Source organism: Hyla sarda, chromosome 2 (assembly GCF_029499605.1).
Source record: "Hyla sarda isolate aHylSar1 chromosome 2, aHylSar1.hap1, whole genome shotgun sequence".
In the NCBI taxonomy this organism is placed as follows: domain Eukaryota; kingdom Metazoa; phylum Chordata; class Amphibia; order Anura; family Hylidae; genus Hyla; species Hyla sarda.
Genome location: NC_079190.1, coordinates 237,616,038 through 237,639,232, shown reverse-complemented (window position 1 = coordinate 237,639,232; position 23,195 = coordinate 237,616,038). Strand labels below are relative to the sequence as shown.

Below are 23,195 nucleotides of genomic sequence, written 5' to 3'. Positions count from 1 at the left end.
CCACCTTAAGCTGGACATATGTAAAGGCGGCCTTAGTAAAATACACAGCATACTAGCAATAATAGATATCATTTTATTAGAATGTTTTGAGGTTTTTCTCCACTTTGTAAGTGATATGGCACTAAGTTTATGTTCACGTTTCAGATTGGTTGCAGAAATTTCTGTAGCTGAAAATCTTTTCCATACATAAGAATGAAGAATGGAATTATTTTTGGTGGCGTTATCTTTGCTTCATTTGTAACCAGCATTTCTTGCCTGTCATTTTTTCCAGTAGAAGTTTTTCATTCAGTTTTTTAAGCCAAAGCTATAAATGGATCCGTTTTTTTTTTCTTTTTTTAAACTGCAATTGCAATTTTTAAGCCAAAACCAGAAGTGTATTGAACAACCTGATTCCTGACAGATCTACTTCTGTCTTTGGCTCAAAGTTTTACAAAAAAAAAACTGCCGTGTGATGGCAGTTTTAGGCTTCATACTGCCGCTGTGACCTGCCCGGAAGACCGTTAGGCTCTTTTTTTTTGTTTTCCCTTTAATCCCTTATGGATGCAGGGCATACAGGTACGCCATTGGATCCTGGTACTTAAAGATGCAGGGCATACCTGTACACTCTGGTCCTGTTATCGGGGCTTAAAGCATTCACACAAGCTGAAAACACTTCAAACCCCATGGGTCCCAACTGCTATCAGCAGCCAGGACCTAAGGTTAATGCCAGGCACCACCGATCGGGCCGATGCCCGGCATTAACCCTATAGACACTTTCATCAACTTTGATTGCAGTCTCTAAAGGGTTAAAGGGGTACTCCGCCAGAAAACATCTCATCCCCTATCCAAAAGATAGGGGATAAGATGTCTGATCACAGGGGTCCTGCCCCTTGGAATCCCCGCGATCTCTGGACCAGCAGCGGCGGCGTCCGGAACACGGAAGCTTTGAGCTTCCATGGTCGTGATGTCACACCATGCCCCCTCCATTCATCTCTTTGGGAGGAGGCATGGCATCTAGTACGTAGTCATCACACCTTCTCCCATAGACATAAATGGAGGGGGTGTGATAGCTGTTGTCGCCAGTCATCCGGGATGACTGGGGTGCTGCACCGGAGATCACGGGGGTACCCAGCGGCGGTACCCCTGTGATTAGATATCTTATCCCTATCCTTTGGATAGAGGATAAGATGTTTTCCGGTTGAGTACCCCTTTAATGCCAGTCATCGAAACTAAAAGTATCCCGGCAGCTCAGCTGAGCTGATCGGAACCATCGTGGTAAAACCACAATGTCCCAATCAGCTGAGAGGATGGTGGGAGAGACCTTACCTGCCTCCTTGTCATCAGTATATGCATGGTATACGATGGCGTACACATAAAAAAAAAGTCCAAAATTGTACATTTTTGGTCACTTCATATACCATAAAAAATTTATCAAAAATTATCAAAAAGTCCAACGAAAACAATGGTACTGATAAAAATTACAGTCCACGGCACAAAAAAATTATCCCTCATATAGCCCCATAGGCAGAAAAATAAAAAAGTTATAGGGGTCAGAAAATGACAATTTTAAACATACTGGCCGGCATTTATAATTGTAGGTGTAAGTGAAGCATTTTTCTACACCTTTTTTTTTGTGTGCTGGTAATGTGTAGGAGCACCACATTTATGAAACGGTCACAGAGCATACACCAAAAATCTAAGCTAAGTCTTGGCTAGTGTCGTTTTAGAGACTTTTCAGTGGCTTTACGCATTTTTTGTGCCTTTTCACAAAAAAAGCGCAGTTCATAAAACCCTTCCATATCGTGTATTACCAAAATCAGTGGATTGTAACTAAAAGTCAGCAGAAATGTGTGAACCAAAAGGCGCAAAAAAGAAGCAAATGAACCCTGCTGAGTCCTTAAGAGGGTAACATCCGCTATCGGGAGGGGGCACAACGAGCAACAAGACAAGAAGTATCCACAGTATTGTATGGCTAGTTGATTCCTTACCCAAACAACCACTGAAAATTATCTTTATTAAGAATAAATAACAGTGCCATAGAAGGGGTGATGTTGGGTTCTGCACAGCATTTATTGATAACATATAGAGGGGGGGACTTATAACAGGTTGATTTTCTGTTGTCCACCAACATGCTGGCCCTTACTTTGGACACAACTAGAACAGACTTGAGAAGAAGCTGTAGTAGGTAAAAGATGGCCACCTAAGGCCTGGAAAACACTGGTGAACAGAGCACCCAGAAATGCACTGTCTCACAGATGGCAATGCATTTCTGAGTGGAATCCACATAAAGAATAGTCAAGTCTATTCTTTCAGCGGACACCAGATTCGGGATTTCAGTGCCAGAAACATAAGTGGCGGAAACTCCGCCATGTGCACAGTGCAGCGGAATCACTGGGGATCCAGAAGGAAGTAACCTTCCACAATTAAAGGGATCTTTTATATATGTATAATATATATACAAATATATAGCTTTGGATTAATTATTTTATATTCTCCGATGAAAACTTCTGGAGTTTTTCAAGCATTGAAATCCTGAAAAAGAAAACAATCAATCAATAAATAAATAATAACTACCCACAGAAAAAAACATAAACTTTTTAGAACTATACAATGAAATGAGAAAAAAAAAATTCTATTATTAATCACTGAAGATAAAGGTAAGTTGTTGTCTCTATTGGTATATAATGCTGTACGGGTGCAATTAAGAAACTTTATATACATCCAACAAAGTTTTAATACAGAAGTCAATATGGAGATAAACTACAACTTTAATGTAGTCAATAAGTAAGGTATGGTGGATAAGTGGTTAGCACTGTTGTCTTTCAGTGCTTGGGTCCTAGGTTTAAAGGGGTACTCCACCCCTAGACATCTTATCCCCTATCCAAAGGATAAGAGATAAAATGTCTGATAGCTGGGGACCCCTGCGATCTCGGCTGCGGCACCCCAGAATCCAGTGCACGGATGACTGACGATGCGGGGTGGAGGCTCGTGATGTCATGGTCACGCCCTGCTGGTGACGTCACGGCCATGCCCCCTTAATGCAAGTCTATGGGAGGGGGTGTGACAGCCATCACGCCCCCTCCCATAGACTTGCATTGAGGGGGCATGGCCGTGACGTCACCAGCAGGGCGTGACCATGGTGTCACGAGGCTCCACCCCGCATCGTCAGTCATCCATGCACTGGATGTCTGGGGTGCCGCAGCCAAAATCGCAGAGGTCCCCATAAGACATAAGATGTCTATGGGAGACGTACCCCTTTAACTTTGACAAAGGGCAGAATGTGTGTTATGTGTTCTGCCTTCATTTGTATGGGTGTCCTATGAGTACTTAGGTGATCCTAGTTGGAAAAAGAGATTGAAGGCAATCTATGTATAGTTGTGTAGAATATGTTGGTGATAGATAAGAAACAGTAAATAAATAGGATAAATAAATAAAGTTAGGTATATTGTTGTTAGTTTGTTTTTGCTGTGCACTGCAATGATATTTTATCACTTTACTTCAACACAGCTAACATAAGACTAAAATGCTACAGATTTGATGCGGCTTTGTTGCAGATTTGCTGCAGATTTTGACCTACCTATATAAGTTAATGGGGAAAATGTGCAAAAAAAATCTGCAGTATTTTAGTTCAATCTGAATATAGCCTTAGGGACAAAATTCCAGTGATTATGAGACTGGTATTTCGTTCTTTCATTGGTAATACCATGACAACAGAAAATGAAGAGGTCTCCCAAAAATAGAATTTAATAGAATTTGGGTATCCAGAATAACACCCAATAGCTATTCACATGTAGTCCTGGCTATTATATAAAAAAGTGGAAGAAATAATATGTGGTTGTGACCAGTGATTGCATAGAGGACGTAACAGGTATGTCACCGGCTGGAACACAATGTCATTTTAAGATGTCGGCAGCAGACTGTCCGCATACTGAGAGTCATAAAAAGAGCAGAAATAAGTTACAATAATTGTAGGATAAATGAGGAGACATTATGAATACTCCAATAATTGTCCCATTAGCAGAATAGCAGTATATGCCGGAATATGACCAGTTTACTAATTATTCAGAAAAGAAAAAAGTTTATTCTCAACAATGAAACAAAGAAAAGTTCCAAAAATATTCTTATCAGATGCCCCTGAGGAAACTGACCATTGACTGATCATATACAGATATACAGCATATTAATGCTCTCATTACCTGCATAGGCCTGCATGCACAGACAAGAATACACTGGTTTCCAAAGTGTGCGTTACTGGAAGGTCTCTTTTACATTTTTTTCTGCTTGTAAAAACATCATGAATTTCAAGTATTTTTCAGAGCATTTATGCAAGTGTTTTACATGTCCTTTAGACAAGCCTAAATGGGGAAAAAGGGCAGAAGAAAACCCATACCCACAGCATGCTGCTCTATGAAAAAATGCCACTGACCCTAAAAAGACCACCAAAATGCTACAAAACAAAATACACTGTATGTAGTTTCCAACTGCACTGTAATGTAACAAAACGTCATGGAAAATTCAGTACGAAACCAGCCTATAGGTTACATATTTACATCTCATGCTACCCTAGGCACTCACAAAGCAAAAACCACAAGTTACATGCAGGTTTTATTGCAGTTTCACAGTGGATCTTCCTACTATGCACAAAGGGGGAGATTTATCAAAAGCTGAGCAGAGGAAAAGTTCACCAGTTGCTCATATCAACCAATCAGATCGCTTCTTTCATTTTTAAAAGGGCATGTGCAAAATTAAAGAAGCGTTCTGATTGGTTGCTATGGGCAACTGGGCAACTTTTTCTATGCACAGGTTTTGATAAATCTCCCCCAATGAGTGGTGAAATCGATCACAAATCTGTATTAAGCAGCTACATCTGAAAATCTGTAGGTAAAATTTGAAGCATTGCTGGCTCATGTGGATTCACATGACCGAAATTCAGCTTTTCCGCTCAAATACCGTTCAGAAAAGCAGAATGCAGCTTTTCTGCAGATTTGCACGGAATTCGAGCGGAATTTCTGTATTTTTAAAACGCAGATCCCGCTCGAATTCAGAGTCCCGTCAAACTTCAGTGGGGCTCTGAACAGAATTCCTTAATAGTTGAAATGCACAATGAGGAATTTTGGCTGAAATTCTGCTGTGTGAATGAGACAGCTGAATCCCATTGCACATAATGTGCAGTAAACATTGCAGAACTTCCGTCGTGTGAACATAGCCAAAGGGGGAGATTAATTTTTTTCTTTAGGACACAGCATGGGGGGCAACAGCTACAGAAAAAGTATTTATCTTTTTTTCTTTTACTTACTGAAGTGCTGCCCCCCCTTAAAGGGGTACTCCGCTGCTCAGTGTTTAGAACAAACTGTTCCGAACGCTGGAGCCGGCGCCGGGAGCTCGTGATGTCATAGCCCTGCCCCTTAATTATGTCACACCCCGCCCCCTCAATGCAAGTCTATGGGAGGGGGCGTGACAGTCGTCACGCCCCCTCCCATAGACTTGCATTGAGGGGGTGGGGTGTGACATCATGAGGGGGCGGAGCTATGATGTCACGAGCTCCCGGCATCAGCTCCAGCGTTCGGAACAGTTTGTTCCAAACGCTGAGCAGTGTAGTACCCCTTTAACATTGCTGCCCTAGGCACGGGCCCATGGTTGCCTAATAGGGGGCATGGCTAAGAGGAGCTGAACATGCTCCTGATTTACCAATCAATTGGTCTAAAGGAAGAGAGATGGTGTAAGGAAAATTGAATAACGTGTCACAAGATGCACCAAATCCATTACACAGCAACACTAAAAGGTGGTGCATGTTCTGCCTGCCTGATTAAGTTCTATACAATCTGACTATACATAGAAGTATACTGTATTACAGCTCCCTCCATTAAACGCTATGTATTACAAGAGCATTTTATTACAAGGTACAGTATACGAAAAAGTGCAATCAACTACAGAGAAAACAATATCTATCAATCTATCTGTATCTGCCCTATCAACAACCATATCAGATAATCCAACATCTGTCACTTCTCATTATTGTGAAATAAATAATTACAAGCATACCTGTTATGATGTGTGTGAGTGTGTGTGAGTGTGTGTGTGAGTGTGTGTGTGTGTGTGAGTGTGTGTGTGTGTGTCTCAACATCACTTTTGTCATTGACTTTTTATTCTTTTTTTTCCGTTATTACCTAAATACATGTGGCACTGATGTTCTTGTTTATGCCATATCTGTTAAAGAATTAAATAACAATATATATATATATATATATATATATATATATGTATATATATATATATATATATATATATATATATATATATATATAGTAAATTTGAGTAGCCGTATTAGTCCAGTGAAAAAGTCCAATAAAAAAGGTATTACTAGATACTGATTTTTTTATTTATATATATATATATATATATATATATATAGATAGATAGATAGATAGATAGATAGAAGATAGATAGATATATATTCTTGATTTGGAAATAAAGTTTCAGACAACAGGGCCCAGGAAAATTCTTGAGAATCTCATATACATAATAGAGACAAGTGTTAGGACCAATTTTTTTTTTCCCTGAGAATAATAAATATAATGACTTCCTAGGAACTTATGTTTAGACTTCTATAATATTGTATTTATAACCTCTGCTGCTGCTATTATAATTATTATTATTATTATTATCATCATCATTCTTGGTTTCATCATGAAGCAGGAATAGCTAGTGTATAAAATATCTAAAATGCCTTAGATTTCTTACGAGTATTTTTGCATTCTGCAGGATAAAGCAGGTCATTCTGCAGGATAAAGCAGGGACAAATTCTTTTTTTTTTTTTTTGTAGTTTTTTTTTTATGCTTATGGCGCTGTAACAATTGGCATATAATCACACAAAAGTCACTCAATTCCAAATGTTTTAAATTTGAACTAGATACAAATTGTTCTATAATTTTACGCCTGTTTTCAACATTTCACGTTAGTACAGTGATGTCCTAACATGCAGAAAAAAATACATTATTCAGTTTGTTTTTCACTGAATATTTCATTTTTTTGGGTGATTTCTTTTTTTTTGTTTGTTTGTTTGTTTGTTTTTTAGGCCAGGTATTACTTTAAAGCCAATAGTGAAAAATAAAGTGGAACTACTTACAAGAAATTTGGGTCTGGGTCATTTTAATGGTGTTTTGGGGGTCAGGTGTATTTTTTTAATACATCACATGTTTTTTCCAATTAGCTTTTCCTTAAGGATTGAAAAACTCCAGGAAAAATGCCTTTACTAAGCAGCACTAAATAAAAAGGACACAGAAATGCACCATAAGGCTATGTTCACACACAGAATTTCTGTCAGGATTTTGTTCATTATTTTTAACAAAAAATTAAAAAAATAAACAGATGTGGAGCCAACACAGAGAAAAACTATAATGAAAAGATATGCACCTTTTTCTGTGTCAGTTCTACTCCTTGTTTTGGTTAAACATTTCGGGCAAAATCTTGAACATAATATTATGTGTGAACATAGCTTAACAATTTATATTACATTTGATAAAGTTGTGTGTTTTTTCCATGCAGTATAAATGTCAGGCTACAAATACACTGTAAATATATGTTTACACACGGTATTTAAAGCCTCATTCTAAGCTGTAAATGTGGAACAAAAAGTCTGGGGGAAAATGTTTGAACAGCAAAATGGCTTAAAATAAGGCTAAACAAATGTAAAGAATAAGAAGCATGTCCCAGAATGAAGCATTTTAGACATTTTTACACCTATCTAGTGGAAGGAGTCATACTTTTAATACTTAAAGGGTAACACCTTACAAGCCTTATGTAAGAATATGTATTTCTACTGACGATATACATTGGATATCCTGTGTAATAGCTGACTTTATCCAGCAGTAAGTGATCCATTCTGTATCTTATCCCAGGACATGTCCTCAATGCCTTCTCTGGTGGATGAGTAACAATTATCATTAGGTCTATGGCTGTGTACACATAGATAACAGTCTTGAAGGTTTAGGTGTAAAATCTGGAAAGCATTAAGTTTAGGCAGATTCATGTTGAGCTTGTATACAGACAGTGTCTAGAGAATGAGACAGGAGCTTCCTCTCCAGATAAAGAGGAGGGGGTAACATCACTGCTGAGAGTCCTGCAATCTGATGGAGTGCATGTTCCCTATGCTGTCAGGAAGGACTTGTAGTTCATCTGCAGGCTGCCAGTCATTGAGGACACCTGAGATCCTGCCCCTGGAATGTGTGTATGACATAGGACACTGTGACAATGTCACATACAACAGGAAGACCCGCCCTGCAAGTGAAGGTAACCTCAAAGACTCCCTGCGCATGCGTGTTGGGGACCTGGGGAAGCAGTCACCTGAGACTTGAGAACTACGGGATACATTGATATAAGTAAATTGTGGAATAATAATGGTTGTGATAGAGCCATGTACTAAAAGATTCCCTCTAAATAGAGTTTAGCTGGCTACAAATGTATCACAAATGTATCACACAGATCGCAGCACGTGATGTTTAGTAAACAAATCAATCAATTCCTAACGGATTCTAGGTTGACTGCTGTGTATTCTGTAGATAACTATTTAATGCTGTCTGATGACAAGCCTTTATAAATGACACAAACTATGGAGAACCCGTATATTGCTGGACTTACATACGTTGTCATATTAGCATAATATTGTCATATTATTTATAAAATGTTACCTGTTTACATAAATAACCCCAGATCGCCGGAGTTCTACTATCAAGGAAACTATTTAGTGTGTACAGTGTGTGTGGGGGGCTTTTCCTCTATATTCCAAATTGTTCCATTTACTATATTACAATGTGTCGAATAATTGTACTGGGGTTTGTAGAAAATACAATTAAACCATAATAAAAAAAGATTATACCAATAATAATAATATTATTATTATTATTTATATTACTATTATTTTTAATAATAAGAAGAAGAACATAAGTTGTAGTAGTAGTTGTAGCAGTAGTTGTACTAGTAGTTGTTGTTGTAGTTGTTGTTGTAGTAGTAGTAATAGTAGTAATAGTTATAGTAGTAGTTGTACTAGTAGTTGTGGTAGTGGTTGTTGTAGTAGTTGTAGTAGTACTTGTAGTTGTTGTTGTAGTATTAGTAGTAGTTGTAGTAGTTGTAGTAGTAATAGTAGTAGTAGTTGTAGTAGTAGTAGTTGTAGTAGTAGTAGTTGTACTAGTAGTTGTTGTTGTAGTAGTAGTAATAGTTATAGTAGTAGTAGTTGTACTAGTAGTTGTGGTAGTGGTTGTTGTAGTAGTATTAGTTGTAGTAGTACTTGTAGTAGTAATAGTAGTAGTTGTTATAGTAGTAGTAGTGGTAGCAGTAATAGTTGTAGTAGTAATAGTAGTAGTAGTTGTCGTAGTAGTTGTAGCAGTTGTAGTAGTAGTAGTAGTGGTAGCAGTAATAGTTGTAGTAGTAATAGTAGTAGTAGTTGTCGTAGTAGTAGTAGTTGTAGTAGTAGTTGTAGTAGTAATAGTAGTAGTTGTTGTAGTAGTAGTTTTAGTAGTAATAGTAGTAGTTGTTGTAGTAGTAGTTGTACTAGTAGTTGTTGTTGTTGTAGTAGTGGTAGCAGTAATAGTAGTAGTAATTGTCGTAGTAATAGTAGTAGTTGTAGTAGTAATAGTAGTAGTAGTTGTAGTAGTAGTAATAGTAGTAGTAGTAGTAGTAGTAGTAGTAGTAGTAGTTGTAGTAGTAATAGTAGTAGTAGTAGTTGTAGTAGTAATAGTAGTAGTAGTTGTAGTAGTAATAGTAGTAGTAGTAGTAGTTGTAGTAGTAATAGTAGTAATAGTAGTAGTAGTTGTAGTAGTAATAGTAGTAGTAGTTGTAGTAGTAGTAGTAATAGTAGTTGTAGTAGTAATAGTAGTAGTAGTAGTTGTAGTAGTAGTAATAGTAGTAGTAGTAGTAATAGTAGTAGTAGTTGTAGTAGTAGTAATAGTAGTAGTAGTAGTAGTAGTAATAGTAGTAGTAGTAGTAGTAGTAGTAGTAATAGTAGTAGTAGTTGTAGTAGTAATAGTAGTAGTAGTTGTAGTAGTAGTAATAGTAGTAGTAGTAGTAGTAGTAGTAGTAATAGTAGTAGTAGTTGTAGTAGTAATAGTAGTAGTAGAAGTAGTAGTGTAAAATTAAATCTACTGGTTTCTATATATTATGCACCTTTCACAACTAATCTCATGTTTGTAAACACTTTTTATGTAGCAACTATATGATATTATTCTATTGACAAGTTCTAACACGTTCTCCTATTAATCCATTATAGTATTTTCCAGAAAAGGTTCGGTGTCATAACCCAGATGTAGACTTGATTAGTGTTTCCCAGCTAGTGTACCTCCAGCTGTTACAAAACTACAACTCTCAGCATGCTGAGAGTTGTAGTTTTGCAACAGCTTCAGGCACTCTGATTTGGAACCCTTTCCCAAAATAGACACTGTGTGACTCCACTTGTTCTCATCTTCACCCTGGTCCTGCACCTTAGATAAACTGTCCTCTGTTCTCCTTTCAGGCACTGACAGACAGCTGCTCCCTATTATTACTGCTATGGCTTGTATTATAGATGGAGACCCTCAGCACTTTATCTGGGCTCAGTGGCCCGGAACTGGCTAATAGAAGTCCTTGTGTGTCGTGCACCTGTCCCTGCAGCTGCAGGAAGTTGGCTCTCTGGCCAGGGGCTACGGACTTCTTCGGTTTTGGCTGGAAATTGAAGGTTCCTGTGGGTAATTGTGCCCCTGTGTCTTCTGCCCTCTCCCTTGTGGTATCAGAACACAGTTTGTCTTCTGAGGAGCAGGAGTGTTTCTCACCTCTCATCTTAAGATCACAAACAGGGACACTTGTTTATAAATAAACTGCACCCTTAATAATATAGATATACATATATCACATATAACATATATACATTTACTATACGATTATAAGCAGTGAACATAGTGTAAACGTTTCACATCAGAGTCCCCTCTATTAAATATCTGGTTACAGGTATGAAGGAATAGAAAGGGTCATAGTCCCAGCTTTAAGGAATGCTATGTATTGCTTGGAATTTTGAGACATCATGAAAGTTTTTTTTTTTTTTTAAATCACTAAAGGAAGGAAATGGAAAGTGATTTCAAATAAACCTGGGGGTGACCTCTGGGGGAACCTTCCACCTGTATCTATTTTACCTGATTGTTTTCTCTAGCTTAAATGAAATCGGCAGTCTCCCCATCTGGAACTGCTTTCATCTCCTGGGCTTTCCGGATTTGTAGGAGACAAAGAGTTAAATTCATCAGCATCCTACTTTTCCTGATTATACAGAAAGAAAGGTTAGACAGTAATGGTGATTGCTATTAGAAGTTCTTAGTCACCATTGAGAACTTTACAGGAAACGATGGGACTCAGTAGGACTAGATGAGCAGGAGGGACAGCGATTATATACCGGTAAGAACCGACGTTTATTCCGGTCACCAGACTCTGACGATCACTGACTGCATTGTGCTCTGGGATGGTCACTGCTCCCTAAAGTACTAAGATGGGGGCAGGTACAAGATAGATAGGTAGGTAGATAGATAGATAGATAGATAGATAGATAGATAGATCATAGGTAGGTAAATATGAGATACATAGATAAATAGATGGGTGGGTAAGTAGGTAGGTAGATAGATAAATAGGTATGTAGGAAGATAGATAAATAGATAGATAATAGATAAGTAGGTAGATAGATAGATAGATAGATAGATAGATAGATAATAGGTAGGTAGATAGATATGAGATAGATAGATTGATAGATAATAGGTAGGTAGATAGATAGATTGATAGGTAGATAGATAGATAATAGATAGATATGGGATAGATAGATAATAGGAAGATAGATAGACAGCTAGGTAGGTAGGTAGGTAGGTAGATAGATAGATCGGTAGATATATAGATAATAGGTAGGTAGATATATAGATTGATAGGTAGGTAGATAGATAAATAATAGATAGATATCAGATAGATAGATAGATAGATAGATAGATAGATAGATAGATAGATAATAGATAGATATGAGATAGATAGATAGATAAATAATAGCTAGATAGCTAGCTAGATAGATAGATAGATAGATAATAGATAGATATGAGATAGATAGATAGATAGATAGATAGATAAATAATAGCTAGATAGATAGATAGATAGATAGATAGATAGATAGATAGAGAAAGATCCTGGAGAGGATCAAAACGTTGCTGCTTTGTCACATTTTTGATGGAATAAATCCCCTTTTTTCACTTTAATGGAGTGCTGTACTGATTTTTGTATTTTTATAAATGCATAAGAACCCTCGGACTTAGTTGTTTTTCGGTGGCCTGCACCCTGCAATTTATCATCATTTTCTACTCTTGGGAGTGCTGTTGTTTTGCATTTTGTTTTGATAGATAGATAGATAGATAGATAGATAGATAGATAGATAGATATGAGATAGATAGGTAGGTAGATAGATAGATAGATAGATAGATAGATAGATAGATAGATATAGAAATAATAGACAGATAGATATGAGATAGATAGATATGAGACAGATAGGTAGATAGATATGAGATAGATAGGTAGATAGATATGAGATAGGTAGGTAGGTAGATAGATATGAGATAGATAGGTAGGTAGATAGACAGATATAGAGATAATAGATAGATAGACAGATAGATATGAGATAGATAGATAGATAAATAAATAGGGAGATAGATAGATAGATAGATAGATATGAGATAGATAGATAGATAGATATGAGATAGATAGATAGATAGATATGAGATAGATAGATATGAGATAGATAGATAGATATGAGATAGATAGATATGAGATAGATAGATATGAGATAGATAGATAGATATGAGATAGATAGATATGAGATAGATAGATGGGTATCCCAGTGTTTGTACAGGGTGATCCTCAGGCGCCCTAGTACTCATCCTCACCACCTTATACAAACAGTAGTGATAGTTACACCTGACCTCAGTGCTCCATCTACAAGACTTAACAGGACTGTCTCTATCCACACTCTAATCCCCGCTAAGAGACAGTGACAACGTTATTTTTTTAATTAAATATTAGCTTTTGCCTAATCCCTTTTCTGTAAAGGCTGGAGACGCCATAAATACAGAGCTTGATTTAATGCACTTAGAATCTCCCACAGGATTGTAAATACAGTCCACCAAGCCCGGCGCATCCCCAATACGTCTATGTGTTTGTGTGTGGCCTCTCTGTTTAATAAATAGTCTTTGGTTTTTCCAAATAGATCCAGAGACTGTTAGTAAGTACACAACTCACACACAGGCAGCAAACATGGGGGCTGTACAATCACACCGTCTGCATTGGGAAAGAAAGCAACTCATGCTAAATGTAACATAGGCTCTCCCCAATAGGAATGGGGGCATTCTTATAGTGTGAAAGCCCCCTAATAATGATTTCATTTCAATACCACATATATAGTGCAAATTCTGGGATCTCCTGGAATCCTTCAAGAACCTGGTAATACTACAAGATTACTGTTACTGCTGCTGCTACTACAACTTGTTGTAATAATAATATTTATTATTATTATTATTATTATTATTATAGTAATTAACAACATTAAATGTATATATAAAGAGACACCTCCAGTGCAATTACATGTAACTCAATTTATGAAGGTATCTAAACTTTTTGACTATTTGGATTCTTAACTGACAACTACTATTATTATACTTCTTATTATAATAAATAATAATTATTATTATTCTTATTATTATTATGATTAATATTATTATTATTATTATTATTATTATTATTATTATGATTATTATTATTATGATTATTCTTGTTTAAGATTCAGCTGTAGCTCTCTCCGCCATTTGGTATTATTGTCGGCTTCTCGTACATAAGAACTATAAGAATAGGGAATAAACTGTATTACAAACAGGAAAAAGAAATTATAAAAATATTTTGTAAACTTTATTTAAAGCTTCTGCTTTCCGGATGAAGCAGTGTTTCCCAACCAGGCTGTTGCAAAACTACAACTCCCAGCATGCCCGGACAGCCTTCGGCTGTCCGGGCATGCTGGGAGTTGTAGTTTTGCAACAGTTGGAGGCACCCTGGTTAGGAAACACTGGGATGAAGTATAATATATCTGCCTTATGTGGGAGTATATTAATAATAACAGTAAGGTTCCATACACTGTTTATAGGGCCTATTCTGAATTGTATTGTACAGTGTGTGTGTGTGTGTGGGGGGGGGGGGGGGGGGATTTAAGAAATCTCTTCTCCCATAAGGGTGATGCTCAATATGAATTATTAGGGATCGTAATAAATAGCTTATCGGCATGGCAGGAATAGTGCCCGGGGGAGACGGCATGGCAGGAATAGTGCCCGGGGGAGACGGCATGGCAGGAATAGTGCCCGGGGGAGACGGCATGGCAGGAATAGTGCCCGGGGGAGACGGCATGGCAGGAATAGTGCCCGGGGGAGACGGCATGGCAGGAATAGTGCCCGGGGGAGACGGCATGGCAGGAATAGTGCCCGGGGGAGACGGCATGGCAGGAATAGTGCCCGGGGGAGACGGCATGGCAGGAATAGTGCCCGGGGGAGACGGCATGGCAGGAATAGTGCCCGGGGGAGACGGCATGGCAGGAATAGTGCCCGGGGGAGACGGCATGGCAGGAATAGTGCCCGGGGGAGACGGCATGGCAGGAATAGTGCCCGGGGGAGACGGCATGGCAGGAATAGTGCCCGGGGGAGACGGCATGGCAGGAATAGTGCCCGGGGGAGACGGCATGGCAGGAATAGTGCCCGGGGGAGACGGCATGGCAGGAATAGTGCACGGGGGAGACGGCATGGCAGGAATAGTGCCCGGGGGAGACGGCATGGCAGGAATAGTGCCCGGGGGAGACGGCATGGCAGGAATAGTGCCCGGGGGAGACGGCATGGCAGGAATAGTGCCCGGGGGAGACGGCATGGCAGGAATAGTGCCCGGGGGAGACGACTCTATCATCATGCACAACATAGCTATGCACACAGACAAGGGGTTAATTTAGTCCCAACTCAGTGAAGACTTTGTAATTGAAAATCAATCAACCTGCTGGACTGTTGAGAACAAGGTCAGAGCTCAATGATCAAAGAAGAGAAGAGAGTTGGGAAAGAGTGGGGGTCATGTGTACTCAGGGAGTGTGGAAAAGAACCATTTCATAGCCATACTACCTGCTGCCAGGAACCACAAGGGCACAACAAGCCCCTCCATCTGCACACATCCAGGATCACCAGTGCTGCCACCTGTTAACCCTTGCCCGGCCAAGGACCTCTCTGGCTCTCTACATTAACTTCACCATGGTTTTTTGTTTTGTTTTTTTCGTTTTCCGGCTGAACCTGACTGACGGGTTGGTACCCAGGCGCCTATATCTCTATCCCATCTAGTCAGGTTCACCTCCGAGCTGTGACCGCGCCAATGTAGATAAGACACTGGCTGTATTGATAGGCGACCATTATTTCCTGGGAGACAGAGCTGCCCCCTGTCTGATGACTGACAATATCCTGTCCTGTACAGGGAAGAGTCCATTCACCTGATTGTCCTGAGGGATTCCAAACTACAATATGTCTTCTCATCAACTCCACAAGAATATATGTATATATATATATAATTTCTGTCATCATACAACTATCTATCTACCTCTCTATCTATCTACCTACCTACCTATCTGTTATAATCATCTGTTAACCAAAGCCAGGTGTTTCTGTCTTTCTACAGCCTATAATACAAACCACACACTTTAATTCCGTCTTTGAAATAGTTTTGTAAATATCTTAATTTAGGTACAATTTTTGTCTTTGTATCTCTGTGTTATTTATTTTTATTTTTAAGGGAAAACTGTTTAGGAAAAAAGACGTACAACAACAAAAACTTTGTACATAACATAAGAACATTGAACTGACATTCTACAGCTTCTGGCATAAACAATAAAAATAATTATATATATAATCGTTTTAATCAATTTATCTATCTAATTATAGTCTATCTTTCTAATTATCTATCTATTTGTCTATCTATCAAACTATCTCATATCTATCTATTATCTATCTATCTCATATCTATCTATCTATCTCAAATCTATCTTATATCTATCTCATATCTATCTTATATCTATTTATCTCATATCTATCTATCTATCTTATATCTATCTATTATCTATCTATCTCATATCTATCTATCTCATATCTATCTATCTCATATCTATCTATCTCAAATCTATCTTATATCTATCTCATATCTATCTTATATCTATTTATCTCATATCTATCTCATATCTATCTCATATCTATCTTATATCTATCTATCTCATATCTATCTATTATCTATCTATCTATTATCTATCTATCTCATATCTATCTATCTATCTATCTATCTATCTCCTATCTATCTTATATCTATCTATCTATCTATCTATCTCATATCTATCTTATATCTATCTCATATCTATCTCATATCTATCTATCTCATATCTATCTTATATCTATCTCATATCTATCTATCTATGTCATATCCATCTCATATCTATCTATCTATATCATATCTATCGATTATCTATTTATCTATCTCATATTTATCTATCTATCTCATATCTATCTCATATCTATCTGTCTATCTATCTGTCTCATATCTATCTGTCTATCTATCTCCTATTTATCTATCTCTCTCTCATATCTATCTAGCTATCTATTTCTCTATCTCATATCTATCTATCTCATATCTATCTATATATGTATATATAGTTCTCTCATATTTATCTATCATATCTATCTCATATCTATCTATTTCATATCTATCTCATATTTATCTATCTCATATCTATCTGTCTATCTATCTATCTGTCTCATATCTATCTGTCTATCTATCTCATATTTATCTATCTATCTCATATCTATCTCATATTTATCTATCTATCTCATATCTATCTAGCTATGTATTTATCTATCTCATATCTATCTATCTCATATCTATCTATTTATGTATATATAGCTCTCGTATCTATTTATCTCATATCTATCTATTTATCTATCTCATATCTATCTACCTATCTCATATCTACCTATCTCATATCTATCTTTCTATCTATCTATCTCATATCTATCTATCCATCTTTCTATCCATCTCATATTTATCTCTCTATTATCTATCTATCCATCTGTCTGCAGTATCTCATATCTATCCATCTTTCTATCTATCTATCTCTCATATCTATCTATCTCATATCTATCTATCTATCTCATATCTATCTATCCATCTTTCTATCCATCTCATATTTATCTCTCTATTATCTATCTATCCATCTGTCTGCAGTATCTCATATCTATCCATCTTTCTATCTATCTATCTCTCATATCTATCTATCTCATATCTATCTATTTAGCTATCTTATATCTATCTATCAATCAATCTATCCATCTTCGAGAATACAGACACGAGAATATTTTATTGACCATTTCCTCTCTAATTTTAATGTTAAGCATGCATGTCCTGTATTGAATATTATTCGTGACATAACTGGTGGGCTTGACGGCTTTTCTTATGATTTGTGAATGAGAGGGTCCATGCTGACCAGAAGAGACGGCCACTACAACAGCTGCTTGTTGTATTTCCGCGTGCCAGCGCCCCCCTCTGACCGGATCTGCACACTGAACCTTCTCTGTAGAAATGTGTATGCCATCCATCTGATCCTCCCTGGCTAAATGCATCACCCGCACCGAAAGTAGAACAAGTAATAATAATGATAATTCAAATAGAATACATTTCATATTTAAGAGACGAATTTCATGTATGAGCCTACAATTATGTAGAATAAAATGACTACTACATGAATATAAAATACTCCAAGGCATAATCTGTAATTATAAGACTTAAACAGTGGTCTTCAACCTGCGGACCTCCAGCTGTTGCAAAACTACAACTCCCAGCATACCCGGACAGCCGTTGGCTGTCCGGGCATGCTGGGAGTTGTAGTTTTGCAACATCTGGAGGTCCGCAAGTTGAAGACCACTGGACTAAAACATAAAACAACAAAAATACATATGTACTCTATCATGCAATGAAAAAATGAATGAAAACACTATTATTATCAATAATATATGTAACAAACATGGGCAATTAAAATATAATAATAATAATAATAATAATAAAATCTAATATTCTAGTTTCATAAAGATCTTTACATTGGAACAAGTAGGTTGGTTGTGCTGATCTTGCTGGTGAAAATCTCATATTGATTTATCTTCTCATACACATTTCTACACAAGTGACCTAAAAACAATTGTGCCTTAAATAATGTGTTCATTATATTTAAGGATGGGGGGGGGGGGGGGTACATTTTTTTATGGCTCAAAATCTGCTTTTAAAAACGTCCACAAAAGCTGCATGTGTGCTTCCAGACTATAATATTGAAGACTGTAGTTTTAATAAACCTCACAAAATGATCATAATATTGTGTTGGTGCAGAAAAGCCCATAAAGTACAATTCTACATGTGATGCTTTCCAGTTAGTCTTGGTGTATTTTAAATATATATTTATCAATTTATTTATTATCTATCTCTCTATTTTTCTATCTATCCATCTCGTATCTATCTATCTATCTCATATCTATCTATCTCATATCTATCTATCTCACATCTATCTATATATCTCATATCTATCTATCTATCTCATATCTATCTATATATCTATCTATCTCATATATATATATATATATATATATATATATATCTCATATCTATCTATATATATATATATATATATTTGTTTTTTTATTACAAAAAAATGCAATAGTAAAGTAGGACGTTTTCCTCTATGTAGGATATATTCTGTGGGTTGAAGTAGGAAATGGATCACAAAAATTACACCTGTTGCCCCTTCTGTATAGGCACAGAGCACAAAGGGCATTTGTGTGCCTATACCAATCTGCAGTAACAATGAACCCTCTATAGGTAAAACAATGTAGTTAAACCCATTGAATTCCACCTGTTCCTACCTAGCCACCCTGGGGCTAGGTGGCTGTACCCATAAGTACTTTACTACCCTCTAGTCCTCCAGTCTCCACTGAGGAGAAAGGGAGAAACATGTCTGAGTCTTGAAGATAAAGCCCTGTAACCTGCTGCTACCTGCATCATCTGCTATTTGCTCTATCTACATACAACACCAGCACAGATAAGGGCTGATAACTGTAGGCAGCTGATTTTATTAACCCTTTTTCTGGCTCTTGGGCCTGTGGACTAAGCCTAAGAATATGGGTCGTTGCAGAATAAACCTGATCTCAAATATTAGGTCCCACTATTGATTTGGTGACTGTATTTCCAATGGATAGAAATAATTCTATCTCCCCAGATCCATTAGCCTCCCCCCTATGATGTGACTCAGTGTGAACACAAGCAGCTCATATGTTTTGGCTTTACAAACATGGATGAAATCTGATGAAATCCAGCCTGGTCCTGCAAACTTTCCTTAATTCATCCAGATACGACATTATTAACATGCCAATAAGGATTGAGTCATCGAAAATCCCGAATTACAAGTCCAGACCAAGATTTGGGAATAGCAACATGATACTTTGCAGCAGAACTCCTGACTTCTCCTAACTTGTTTATCTTCCTTTAAATGTTTGTATTTGTTAATGGGGACTTTATTGGGAAGTTTGATACAAGGGGATTATGTAAATACAGTTAGTTCTTGTGCCAGTAAGAAATGAGGAGGGGGGTGGGGGTGGGGGGGTCATTTGTGAACCTTCCATTCATTTCCTATAGAGTTTGTGGAGCAAGGTCCCAAGCCTAGAAAGAGGGAGGAGAGTGCAGGGGAGGCTTGCTTGGCTCCTTGTGAGAATTGTTATTTTTCATCAATCACTTGCAATTTGTCTAAGTGGACAGGACAGGACACCAGCAGCCCTGCTGACTGAGGTCACGGTGACAACACAGCAATGGAGAAGAGCAAATTGCGTTTGCTCACAAACTCACAGATCCAAATGACTGGCTGTACAGGGAAGGCTTCATGTGACATGGGGGGATATGAGGGACTCTGACAGCTCTTAAACGGCCTGGCGCCAAGTCTACAGGCTAAAAATAGTGCACTGAGGATGAGGGGAGATGGGCCAAGATGAAAGCAAACTGGGGGGAAAAAGAAACATCGGATGGACAATTCCTTTAAATTGCGTTATTAACGTTATTTATATTACAGGGGAAAAGTCTACACATACCAGTGCGGTCAGGATCTAGCTGAAATATCATGGACTATATACACTTTGGAAATCCCTGAATATTTTCAAACCTTATTTCCTGGTTTGAAAGGAAATATAAAAATAAAGATATAAGTAAACAGTCAATGAATGTTTTTTTAATCTTTATATAGCTCTATATACTCCGTCTGTGTGTGCGTCTTCTATTTCCTAAAAGTATCTACAGCATAAGTGCTGTGATGAAATAGTGCAGAAACACTGGCTGCTTCTTGTCTTTCTAGAGCCTATATGTCCATCCAAATACAACAATCCCAAATATACTCCTATGTTTTTATAAGGAAAAATATACTCAAGGGTACCGGTCACTTTATGTTACTATGTCCCTTCAGCATCAGCAGCAAAAGTAATACAAAGAAAAAAGGCAGAGCCATAAAGAAAATGATCGATGCAAAGAATTGAAATAGTAATAGTAGTTTTATTGTTTATTTATAAGCAGTTAATAATAGCAAAAACAGCACTGTTAATATATATATATATTTTTTTTTTCTTTTCTTTTTCTTTGTGTGTGTGTGTGTGTATATATATATATATATATCTTTATATATATATATGTGTGTGTGTGTGCGTGTATGTATATATATATATATGTGTGTGTGTATATGTATATATATATATATATATATATATATGTATGTATTACTTTCCAAGCATTGTGTCTCCAGCTGTTGCAAATCTATATATTTTTTTCTTTGAGTGTGTGTATATATATATATATAGATGTGTGTGTATATGTATATATATATATATATATATATGTATGTATTACTTTCCAAGCATTGTGTCTCCAGCTGTTGCAAATCTACAACTCACAGCATGCCCGGACAGCCGAAGGCTGTCCGAGCATGCTGGGAGTTGTAGTTATACAACAGCTGGAGACACACTGTTTGGAAAACATACACACATATCTATCTAGCTATATCTGTGTGTATATATATATATATATATATATATATATATATATAATCAGGATAATGCCTCACAATGTTTTCTTATAGTATATAGATAGCTGATAGATAGATAGATATTGTGTGTTTGTGTGTATAAGAGTGTAGTTCATACATTAATTGTTAATTGTTTCCCAGATACTGCGACCCACTTGTGTGAATGTATAAAATGGATCTATTTAATGTAAAATATAGATCTATTGAATGTATAATAATGGATCTATTGAATATATAATATGGATCTCTTCAATGTATAATAATGGATCTCTTCAATGTATAATGTGGATCTGTTCAATGTATAATATGGATCTCTTCAATGTATAATAATGGATCTATTCAATGTATAATAATGGATCTATTCAATGTATAATGTGGATCTGTTCAATGTATAATATGGATCTCTTCAATGTATAATAAAGGATCTATTCAATGCATAATATGGATCTATTCAATGTATAATAATGGATCTCTTTAATGTATAATATGGATCTGTTCAATGTATAATATGGATATATTCCATGTATAATATGGATCTGTTTAATGTATAATATGGATTTATTCAATGTATAATATGGATATGTTCAATGTATAATATGGATCTATTCAATGTATAATAATGGATCTCTTTAATGTATAATATGGATCTGTTCAATGTATAATATGGATCTGTTCAAGATATAATATGAATCTCTTCAATGTATAATAATGGATCTATTCAATGTATAATGTGGATCTGTTCAATGTATAATATGGATCTCTTCAATGTATAATAATGGATCTATTCAATGTATAATATGGATCTATCCAATGTATAATAATGGATCTCTTTAATGTATAATATGGATCTGTTCAATGTATAATATGGATCTATTCCATGTATAATATGGATCTGTTTAATGTATAATATGGATCTGTTCAATGTATAATATGGATCTGTTCAATGTATAATAATGGATCTATTCAATGTATAATAATGGATCTATTCAATGTATAATATGGATTTATTCAATGTATAATATGGATCTATTCAATGTATAATATGGATCTATTCAATGTATAATAATGGATCTATTCAATGTATAATATGAATTTATTCAATGTATAATATGGATCTATTCAATGTATAATAATGGATCTATTCAATGTATAATATGGATTTATTCAATGTATAATATGGATCTATTCAATGTATAATATGGATTTATTCAATGTATAATATGGATCTATTCAATGTATAATAATGGATCTGTTCAATGTATAATATGGATCTATTCAAAGTATAATATGGACAGGTTTAATGTTTAATATGGATCTATTCAATGTATAATATAGGTTCTCATGTACTTTGTCACTACACTAATTGAAGAGAACTTTGTGTTATTCTGGGGGTCCTATAAATGTATATATTGTGCATTTTGAGTTCCTTTGCACTGCATTATAATGTGTTACTGTATACTTATATCAGGTGAGTGTGTAGGAGCTCCAGGAAATAAGGGGATGTAATGGTGACCCGGTTATAGGCTGATTTCCCAGACTACAGATAAGAGTAGCAGCAGACAGACAATGCCATGTTGTAAAGGGGCCCTGATGACACTTGTATAGGTTTGGTGGTGGCGCCACAGTCACTATGAAGTAGAGATGAGTAGGGCCAGGCCCAGGGAGAGACTTGGGATGACACCTTGTCTATCGCTCAGAGCTGATGCCTATCTCCCCAATGACACTCTCTCCATATGCTCCCTTATCTCTGGTGTACGTGACAGCAGGGACACATTTACATGATGAAATAATTCATTTACAGGGGAAGATGACAACATATTAAGTAGTGCTCAGTCAGGACAATCCTGTGTTGTCATGTAGCTAGATTAACCCATCCCTGTGCGTAGACTGGACAGATGGGCGATAGCCCCCAGACTTTACTGACCATACACATATGTATACAACTGCAATCACACGCTTCCTACCACAAGACCTGCGATGCCCACTGAGATGCCACAGTCTACCCCTCCCCCTCCCTACA

At 36.7% G+C, this 23,195-nt stretch overlaps 1 long non-coding RNA gene across 1 annotated transcript in view; it reads right to left on the bottom strand.

Annotated features, from left to right (window-relative positions):
• Positions 1 to 723: 723 nt before the first annotated feature.
• Positions 724 to 23,195, bottom strand: part of LOC130355888 (uncharacterized) — a 24,862-nt gene continuing 2,390 nt past the window's right edge. The window contains exons 2-3 of the long non-coding RNA XR_008888691.1: positions 11,136 to 11,203; positions 724 to 2,511 (exon numbers count right to left, since the gene is read on the bottom strand). This is a non-coding gene — a long non-coding RNA (uncharacterized LOC130355888). The remainder of the gene's footprint in view (positions 2,512 to 11,135; positions 11,204 to 23,195) is intronic.